Raw genomic sequence first — 9,580 nt, 5'->3', positions numbered from 1 at the left:
CCACTGCATTCCCATCTGGGTGTTGGAGCAGTACCTTGTTTCAAAAATAAAAATGAAAAAAATAAAAAGATCTTGAGTGGGCCATTAAATTTTAGCATACTTTTAGGACACTGAAAATTTAAAATATCCACATTCAGGCCGGGTATAGTGAAACACTGTTTCTACTAAAAATACAAAAAGTAGCCGGGCATGGTGGCAGGTGCCTGTAGTCTCAGCTACTCAGGAGGCTGGGGTGAGAGAATGTTTCAACCTGGTGAGATGGAGATTGCAGTGAGCTGAGGTTGTGACACTGCGCTCCAGCCTGGGTGGCAGAGTGAGACTCTGTCTCAAAAAAAAAAAAAAAAAAAAAAAAATTCACATTCATATGAACACAAAAGTTATACTGACAAACTCTAAAAAGCTAAAATACATCATTCTTTTTTGTTTATATAATTAAAACTTCAATTTTGGCTTACCAATCTAATTTCTGGTTATTGAAAAATGTGAATCGTAAAACTTCCTTGCTGGAAACATCTATATATTATAAGATATTTAAATGTAAAAATAATGGAGTGGATGGCTTTTACCCACCAGTTCTAGGGTCTGGCTTAGGAAGGTATATAGGCAGGGACCCCCCAATTCTAACTTGTGCCCCAGTCTCTCCTGCTTTCCTCTGGCTCCTAGAGATCAGAGAGGAAGGGATTCTGCACTTGTGAAATGGGGCCAAGAAGGAGACACATTCTTTTTTTTTTTTTGAGACACGGTCTCGCTCTGTCTCCTACTCTGGAGTGGCATGATCTTGGCTGACTGCAACCCTCTGCCTTCCAGGTTCAAGGGATTCTCCTGCCTCAAACTCCCAAGTAGCTGGGATTACAGGCGCGCACCACCATGCCTGGCTAATTTTTGTATTTTTAGTAGAGACTGGGTTTCACTATGTTTGCCAGCTTGGTCTCTAACTCCCGACCTCAAGAGTGATCTACCTGCCTTGGCCTCCCAAAGTGCTGGGATTACAGGTGTGAGCCACGACACCCGGCCACATTCCTTTTTTTTTTTTTTAAAGACAGGTTCTCTCTCTGTTGCCCAGGCTTGAGTGTGATGGTGTAATCATGGCTCATTACAGCCTTGACCTCCCAGGCTCAAGTGATCCTCCTACCTCAGTTGCCCGAGTAGTTGGGACTATAGGCACATGTCTCCATGCTTGGCTATGTTTTTAAATTTTGGTATTTTTTGTAGAGACAGGGTTTTGCAATGTTGCCCAGGCTGGTCTTGAACTACTGGGCTAAAGCGATCCACTTGCCTCGGCCTCCCAAAGTGTTGGGATTATATGCATGGGACACAGCTACTGGCCAGGAGACACAGTCTGGCTTTGAAAGGGGACATGAATGGCCCTTCTCTCTCATACATTTCCTTTAAATGTATGTGTTTGTTTCTACCCAGTTCATTTCCAGATATAATTTGAGGCTAACAGACCCATCTGTATAGATCTGTGATGCCAGGGAGCCTTGGGCAGCAGATGAAGGCTGGAAAGGGGTGAGGGTGCTTTAGGATGGAGAAGGGGAGCTAAGGACCACAGCACTGCTCGAAATGTCTAAACAAAATGTCTAAACAAATGGCCATTCTCCAAGTGCCTCAGGGACTGATGACAGCAAGGCACAGAGTGTTTGGGGAGACTTTGGGGTTTGGGTTTGGGTAATCCCCCTTCCTCTGCTGCCCATTTGAGAGAATTCTGGGGAGGAAGATCTTACTGAAGGATGAGGTCCCTGATGTCATCAACTTTGCAGGGAATAGCTGTCTTGAACAACAACAGAGAACCTGAATTTACACATGCAGCAACCTGCTCAGTTTCTAAATGTACCTCAGATGGTTTATTTTGATTTTATTTAAAAATATTTTGGGTACCTACACAATGTTATCATCTACATTTTTAATAGCCACACTATACAATATAGAGTAGGTTTCTGTGGCAAAATCCAGGTGCCTGTCATTTATAGCATAGTCTCTCTGGGACCCCTGCAAACAACTGACTCATGCATTTATGAGACTGGGTTGGTTTGAGAATTTATGACCCCCAGGGATCTGAGAAGGCAGCATGGCATGGACACTTCCCCGGTGGCTCCAGATTTTGCAATCATTTGGCTAAATTTGCTCATGATGCACATTCCCTCACTTCTTTCCCTAATGAGGACAAAGATGGGATAATTTTCCCTGATTGGATCTGTTGTTTTGAGTGATTGAGAAGTGACAGACTTTGCTGAAAGCACAGCATATTCCAAGGGAGAATGTTGAGCTTTGGAATTCACTTCGTAGACATCTCTGAGGATGTTCTGGCAACCAGGCTTGTTATAGCTGGCATTGCTGGAATTCCGTATGGTCCATGCCTCCCTTAAGAAATGCTTGATAGCCCCAGGGCCTAATTTCTTCTTTTAGAACATACAAACCTTGTGCCGTGGAGGTTGGAGGTGGGAAGGAAAGCCTCCTTGAGGCTGTGGATCTGGTTCTCATGTTTTAAACAGTTCTAAATATTGGGACTGGAGGTACCTGAAGGATGGGTATTTGTTATGGAAAACTTGACTTTTTATTTTTCTCTTACACTGTTCACATTTTAAAACATAGTTTAGAGAGGTGTGTGCATTGAACATGCTTTGTTAGTTTGTTCATTCATTCATTCAGTCATTCAGTCATTCATTCATTTATATGTGGATGCCAGAAATGTGGAAAGGAGAAAGGCCTGGCTGAGGAGTGACACTTCCACTGAGCTCTGACAGATAAGAGCTTGTCTTGCTGGCACACCGCTGCTGTGGGACATAGTGACACACTGTGGTCCACAGCCCTCCAGTGACCATGTCAGCCAAACTGAACACAAACTGTGGGAGGCAGAAAAGTGAAAATGTGATCTCTACTCAAGAAAGAGTGTGGGTCTTAGAGACAGAAAGTCTGGATCTAAATCTTGGTGCTGCCCCTCGCCCAAGTGTAAGGCCTCAGAGGAAATTACCTGCCAGAGTTTATACATCTCTGAAGTGGAGAAAACAGGTGCTGTGAGGATCCCATCAGACAAGATGATACAAAGAAAGCACCATGGCTAGCCCCGTGGAGGGATGATGTGTGTGTCTGACTCAGAATCAGTAGAAAAAGCTTGAAATGTGGTTGCTGGGACAAAAGTAATCTACCAGCAAAGCTGCGGCTGGAGAGCCTGTGCTGAGCCATGCCAGGGAAGAGGTGGGAGCTGCCTCCAGGAGGTGAGCCTCGAAGAAAGAACAGGATTTTCATAGGTGAAGGGAGACAGCTTTTTACTGGAGGAGAAACAAAAATGTCTAAAGTAAAGGTTATAAAAATAGTGTGGGCTGGGTGCGGTGGCTTACAACTATAATCCCAGCACTTTGGGAGGCCGAGGCGGGTGAATCACTTGAGGTCAGGAGATAGAGACCATGCTGGCCAACATGGTGAAACCCTGTCTCTACTAAAAATACAAAAATTAGCTGGGCGTGGTGGCGCGTGCTTGTAGTCCCAGCTACTCCAGAGGCCGAGGCAGGAGAATTGCTTGATCCCTGAAGATGGAGGTTGCAGTGAGCGGAGATCTCACCACCGCATTCCAGCCTGGGACAGAACTAGCCTCCGTCACAAAAAAAACTAAAGAACAGTTGTGGCTGTGCAGTGTAAGAACAGAAGCTTCTTTTGTTGGGTACTTGCAAAAATACTCCCTTCCTTTTGGTAGCCTGGTCTAATGGTATTAATGCCAACAGTGTGAACTTGAGCATACGGGATGCCCTGGGTTTGAGTAGCTTTTCAGTGCTGAGTTGACTATACAGTTACCAGTGACAACACTAAGAAATCTAAGTGGGGGGTAATCTATTTCTTGGATGTTTTGGCCTCAGTGTAGATTTAGGTAAGCATCATATGTCAGAGATGGCAAGTGCATTTTATTTTGTGTCTGCACTAACCAACCAATTGGGAGTGACTGCAGAGGTGCAGTGTGGAGGAGGATTCTGAAGCCAGATTTGTGCTTAGAGAGAAGATGGTAATAACCCATTATTGATATAATTTGAGCTTAGGCTTCATAGAGGAAACTACAGCACAAATGGCGTGGATCTGTTACCTCTGGTTGAGAAGTTTTCTATGTACATGGCAGTATGACGATGTTCATTTATTTACCCAACAAATATTTATTGCAGCTCCACTATGGACATAGCATTGTACTTTAGATTCTCAGCCCTCTGGCTTCTTAATTAGTTAATAAAATATTTCAGGATAGTGGCGGTAATGCTGCTTGGTTAATTAGTGAGGTTTTTAGTCTTTTCCTCATAAGTGTTTAAAAATATTTTATGAACAAAGCCAGCTTTCTGGTGTCCATAAATGCTACATTGAATTATTTCTCAGATCCCTGTTATTATTATTTTTTTTTGAGAACAGGGTCTCTCAGTATGTCACCCAGGCTGGAGTACAGTGGCATGATCATGGCTCCCTGCAGTCTTGAACTCTCTGGATTCAGCTGATCTCCTATCTCAGCCTCCTGAGTAGCTGGGACTATAGTCGCATACCACCACACCCAGCTAATTTTTGTATTTTTTCTTTTCTTTCTTTCTTTTTTCCTTTTGAGACAAAGTTTTGCATTTGTTGCCCAGGCTGGAGTGCAATGGTGTGATTTCAGTTCATTGCAGACTCTGTCTCCTGGGTTCAAGCGATTCTCCTGCCTCAGACTCCCTAATAGCTGGGATTACTGGCATGTGCCACCACACCCGGCTAATTTTGTATTTTTAGTAAAGACGTATTCCCATGTTGATCAGGCTGGTCCCAAACTCCCTACCTCAGGTGATCTGCCTGCTTTGGCCTCCCAAAGTGCTGGGATTACAGGTGTGAGCCACCATGTTCAGCTATAATTTTTTTGTATTTTTCCTAGACATGGGGTCTCCCTATGTTGCCCAGGCTGGTCTCAAACTCTTGGACTCAAGTAATCTGCCTGCCTCAGCCTCCCAAAGTGCTGGGATGACCAGCGTGAGCCACCATGCCCGGCTGATCCTTGTCATTTCATTTAGCACACAGTATGTGATTTTCCTAATTACTTTATGAAGTCATCATTGGCAGTCTGACTTTACAGACAGGAAAACAGAAATCAAAAACCTTGTCTAGAACCGATATTGGACTTGAGCCAAATGTTAGAAATGTTTCCTGCTTTTGCACCTCGGAATCAGTCTCTATGACTTGTCTTCAGAATCATAAACTTCTGTAGCTTAGCTCTGCATTGGTGGAAGAACTTTGAGAAATCATTTTAAGGCTCAAGAGGTGAAAAAGATGAATGACTTATCTAACACTTTTTTTTGGACATGAACTCTATTTTTTTCAGTGACCATGAGGTATATAAAATATGAACCACTGGATTTATTAAAGGAATAAAAATTAATAAAAATTAAATTGGTAACATATGAACACTGTAAATTAAGTGATGACGTATGTGCTAATCAGCTAAGAGAAGTGGGATCAAGGGAAGTGACAGCTTCCATAGGGAAAGGAGGTAGGTAGACTTCCAGGGGCAGGTGGGAGCTTCTTGGGGGACAGCCACTTGGTGCCCATGCTCCCAGGGCCAGGCAACGTGGATTAGATGAGTTGAGTCCTAGTGACTCCAGATTTTCTTTTCTGTTCTTTTCTTTCTTCTTTTCGAGATGGAGTCTCACTCTCTTGCTCAGGCTGGAGTGCAATGGCACCATTTTGGCTCACTGCCACCTCTGCCCGCTGGGGTTCAAGCGATTTTTCTTGCCTCACCCTCTCAAGTACTTGGAGTTACAGGTGCCTGCCACCGTGCCTGGCTAAGTTTTTTGTATTTTAGTGCTATTTTTAGTATTTTGCTATGTTGGCCAGGCTGGCTTGAATCTCTGACTCAGGTGATCTGCCCGCCTCGACCTCCCAAAATGCTGTGATTACAGGTGTGAGCCACCGTGCCTGGCCGACTCCAGATTTTCAAACTCCTGTTTGATTCCCAGCTCTCCAACCCTAGTAAAAGAAGCCCTTTTACAGGTTTTTCTTTTTTGCCATCTTCCTTTTTGTATGAGCTGGGTTTAGGGGGAAGCTGCAGCAGTCAATATTAAAGTTTAATATTTTCCCCCGAAATAGAAAAGTTTTGGTTGTCAGTCTCGTTTAAAGAGATTCAAACCATCCTGAATTGTGTAAAACAGACAGCAACTCTGCTTTCATTTCCAAACCTCAAGTTTATTTTTGAAATTGTTTTCCCAGGGAGTTCTGAAGGCTTGACTGTGTACAAAGAACTTCCTTTGAAATCTGAAGAATTTGGTCAGTTTCCTACATTTGCACTACAGAACATGGAGAGAGAAAACATAAAGCTCAGGTTAGGTGAGGTTGCCTCTGTCTGTCACGTTAGGGAATATATCGAAACTCACATCATTTCGTTAATCTTGGTTTTCCACACCCTGATCTTTCAATTTCATCTAGTTGAGGTTCTAATGTGAATATCGCCATACAAAATCCTGTCTTCCCACTAGTTCCACAGACAAATCCTTTAGGAGTAAATGTGTTATCCACTGTTTAGCTAGCTTGTTCAACCCACCACCTGTGGGCTGCATGTGGCCCAGGATGGCTTTGAATGCGCTCGGTGCAAATTCATAAACCTTCTTAAAACATTATGAGATTTTTTTTTAAAACCTTATTAGTTATCATTAGTGTTAGTACATTTTATGTGTGGCCCAAGACAATTATTCTTCTTCCAGTGTGGCTCAGGGAAGCCAAAAGATTGGACACCCCAGGTTTAGAGGTTTTAACTCGTGTTTATCATCAGACTGGCAGTATCTTCTCTCTAAATGAGGCAGCCACAGGATCCTACTCAGGGGAAATTACTTTTTGGTTGGTGGTTCAATTCTTATTTCCTAGACTTAAGCTTAAGACTGCACTGAGACTCATCACCTCCCTACCCACTGTGTTAGATGCTCTTAAGTGTGTTAAAATAGAATTACTTGTTCAAAGCAAAGATATCTAGAGTCTCTGCCCTGTGCTAGGTACTATGCCAATTGCTTGGGCCAGCCTGGCTTGGCTGATGGGCACTCTTGTCTATGGAGACAAGGGCCAGCCACAGCATAAAGGTGAAGGTTCCAGGTTGCCTGGCCACATTTTCTCAGTAGCTGCAGGGCCCCTGGAATGGCGGGTGAATATGCATGCAGTTTTTGGAGGTGCCACTGAGAATTAGAGTGGTGGGGCCGCGATGTGTGGACCAGAATTACGTGACTAATCTCCATGCTCAGCTGATAACATGTGATGGCCCCAAGAGAGGAAATGTTTCTATCTGGCATATGTTCATAGTTCTTCCAAGAGCTAAGCCCTTTGTTCTTACAAACACACTCATTGATCTCGCTAACTAAAGCAATTATCATCATTTAGCAGTCTTTTCATAAAGTATTATTTCCACTCCAAAACACCACTTTTATTTGCCAAGTGCCACAATGTTGCATCCTGGCAATTGATCAGCATTTACTGCCAAATTATGTAAGCCTTTGGTTAGGCTCAGTCCCCGACAGCGCAAGCGTGTCTGTGGTGTGCATTAGGATTGTAAACGTGGCCCAGTGCCTGCAAGTGGAGAACAGCTGTCCTCAAATTCATTAATTAATTCCGTGTTTACACTTTGATTGGGAAGGAAATCCACATTTGCTTAAGACACTAGCGCCCAGCTGAGAAACGTTGTTCTGTGAAAATATTGGATTGAGGTTTTTTGTCAAGGAAATGTAAATTGTGGATGTTTCATGAAATTCAAATATGTGGATTAATTTACCAACAGGGAGCTAAGATTGTATTAAGCCAAGGTGGCCTTATTCAAAGATTGAAATGTAATTAGTGTTGACTGTAGAAGGAGCAGCTATTCAAAAGGACTATAAATCCTACACAAGAATTTTACTAACAAAAGACGAAATATTTTCAGTGAAAAGTCAATGTCAGCATAAGAACTGACTTTTCTTATGACACTTAAGTAAAATAACTCCATTTGTAAATACCACACACAGAAAATTTCCCCTGTTTAAAAAGACTGTGAGAAACTTTAACAAATATGAACACTTCTAGAGATGCAGAATAAAATATGCCAATGCTGCTCAGAAAAAAGGGGTTAAGACACCTGGTTATTTTGGTCTCAGCCATCAGGCATCACTTCATTAGCCTAAGGCATTCTGGCTGTACTTGTCCTTAGTGTTGAGTTGTTTTATCATATTAGTAACCTTGTCAAACCGGATAAGTTTAGAAGTTCATCTCTTTTTCAGAATCCCACTCAAATGATAGTAAAGGGAGAAAAAATTTTAAACCTGCAAGAGGCAAAAAATGGCAGTAAAAGCTTTGGTGGCAACTCCTACAACAATGCAGGGGTGATTCCCGGGCTGGCTGAGGGGTAGACCCCACGACCCAAAGTGCCCACAGTGCTGAAATGAGGTGCTTTGCCTGCAGAACCGCTGAGAGGCTCAGAAGTAGAAGGCATTTGCTACTGTAGTAGGCCAGAGAGATGGGCCAAATATAGGAGTTATTAAAACCAGCACAATTAGACCCTACATCCTGTCCCTGCTTCCCTTCCCCACCCCAGCAGCAGCCTGGAGGTCTGCTGTCGGGAGAAATGGAACTGGAAGGGTGCTGGGGTGTTGGTAGGGGTGACTAAAAAGAGAGACTGATGACAGCTGGGACCTTCTTCTGCTCTGTCCATAATGCTAGCAGCCAGGCATGTGCTGTCCCAGCAATGAAGTTGAAGAGTCTTTCTTTGAGAAATTGAACCACTCTAGAAAAATAAGCCCCCAGGTAACTGAAATGTGTGGGTTCTTCAGGGAAATACTGTTTTTCTTCCACATTAATTGACCAGCTAATAAGTCCTCTCCACACGTGCAGAGCCGCCAATCTGCTTTGGTCCTTCCTTCTTAAATAGAATTATGTAGCCACGGCTCACGAGGCGTATTACCAAAGCCTTCAATATGAAAGGTAGGTCCCAAAACAAACAGGAAAAGAGCAACCTTGCAGAAGATGGTGCTGTTGCAGAAAGCAGAGAAAACGTGTGTTTTTTTTTTTTTAAAGTTACAGTTTTCCTTGCAGAGAGAAGCTATTTCATATCTGAAATGATAATAACATTTATGGAAGAGAAATAGAGAACAAGAAAGAGATACTGAGTATTACAAATTAAAATACTGGAATTTTAAAAATGTTGAGGATGGCTGGGCAAGGTGGCTCATGCCTATAATCCCAGCACTTTGGGAGGCCGAGGCAGGCGGATCATGAGGTCAGGAGATCAAGACCATCCTGACCAACATGGTGAAAGCACGTCTCTACTAAAATACAAAAAATTAGCTGTGTAGAGTGGCGAGCGCCCAGCTACTCGGGATGCTAAGGCAGGGCAATCGCTTGAACCCAGGTGGCAGAGGTTGCAGCAAGCTGAGATAACGCCACTGTACTACATCCTGGTGACAAAGCGAGAACTCTATTTAAAAAAAAAAATGTTGGCCGGGCGCGGTGGCTCAAGCCTGTAATCCCAGCACTTTGGGAGGCCGAGGCGGGTGGATCACGAGGTCAAGAGATCGAGACCATCCTGGTCAACATGGTGAAACCCCGTCTCTACTAAAACTACAAAAAATTAGCTGGG

This window comes from Sapajus apella, unplaced genomic scaffold (assembly GCF_009761245.1).
Source record: "Sapajus apella isolate SASKATOON/1434 unplaced genomic scaffold, GSC_monkey_1.0 scaffold37, whole genome shotgun sequence".
NCBI classification, from domain to species: domain Eukaryota; kingdom Metazoa; phylum Chordata; class Mammalia; order Primates; family Cebidae; genus Sapajus; species Sapajus apella.
The sequence above is the reverse complement of the archived record's forward strand: the minus strand, read 5'-3'. Positions refer to the sequence as shown.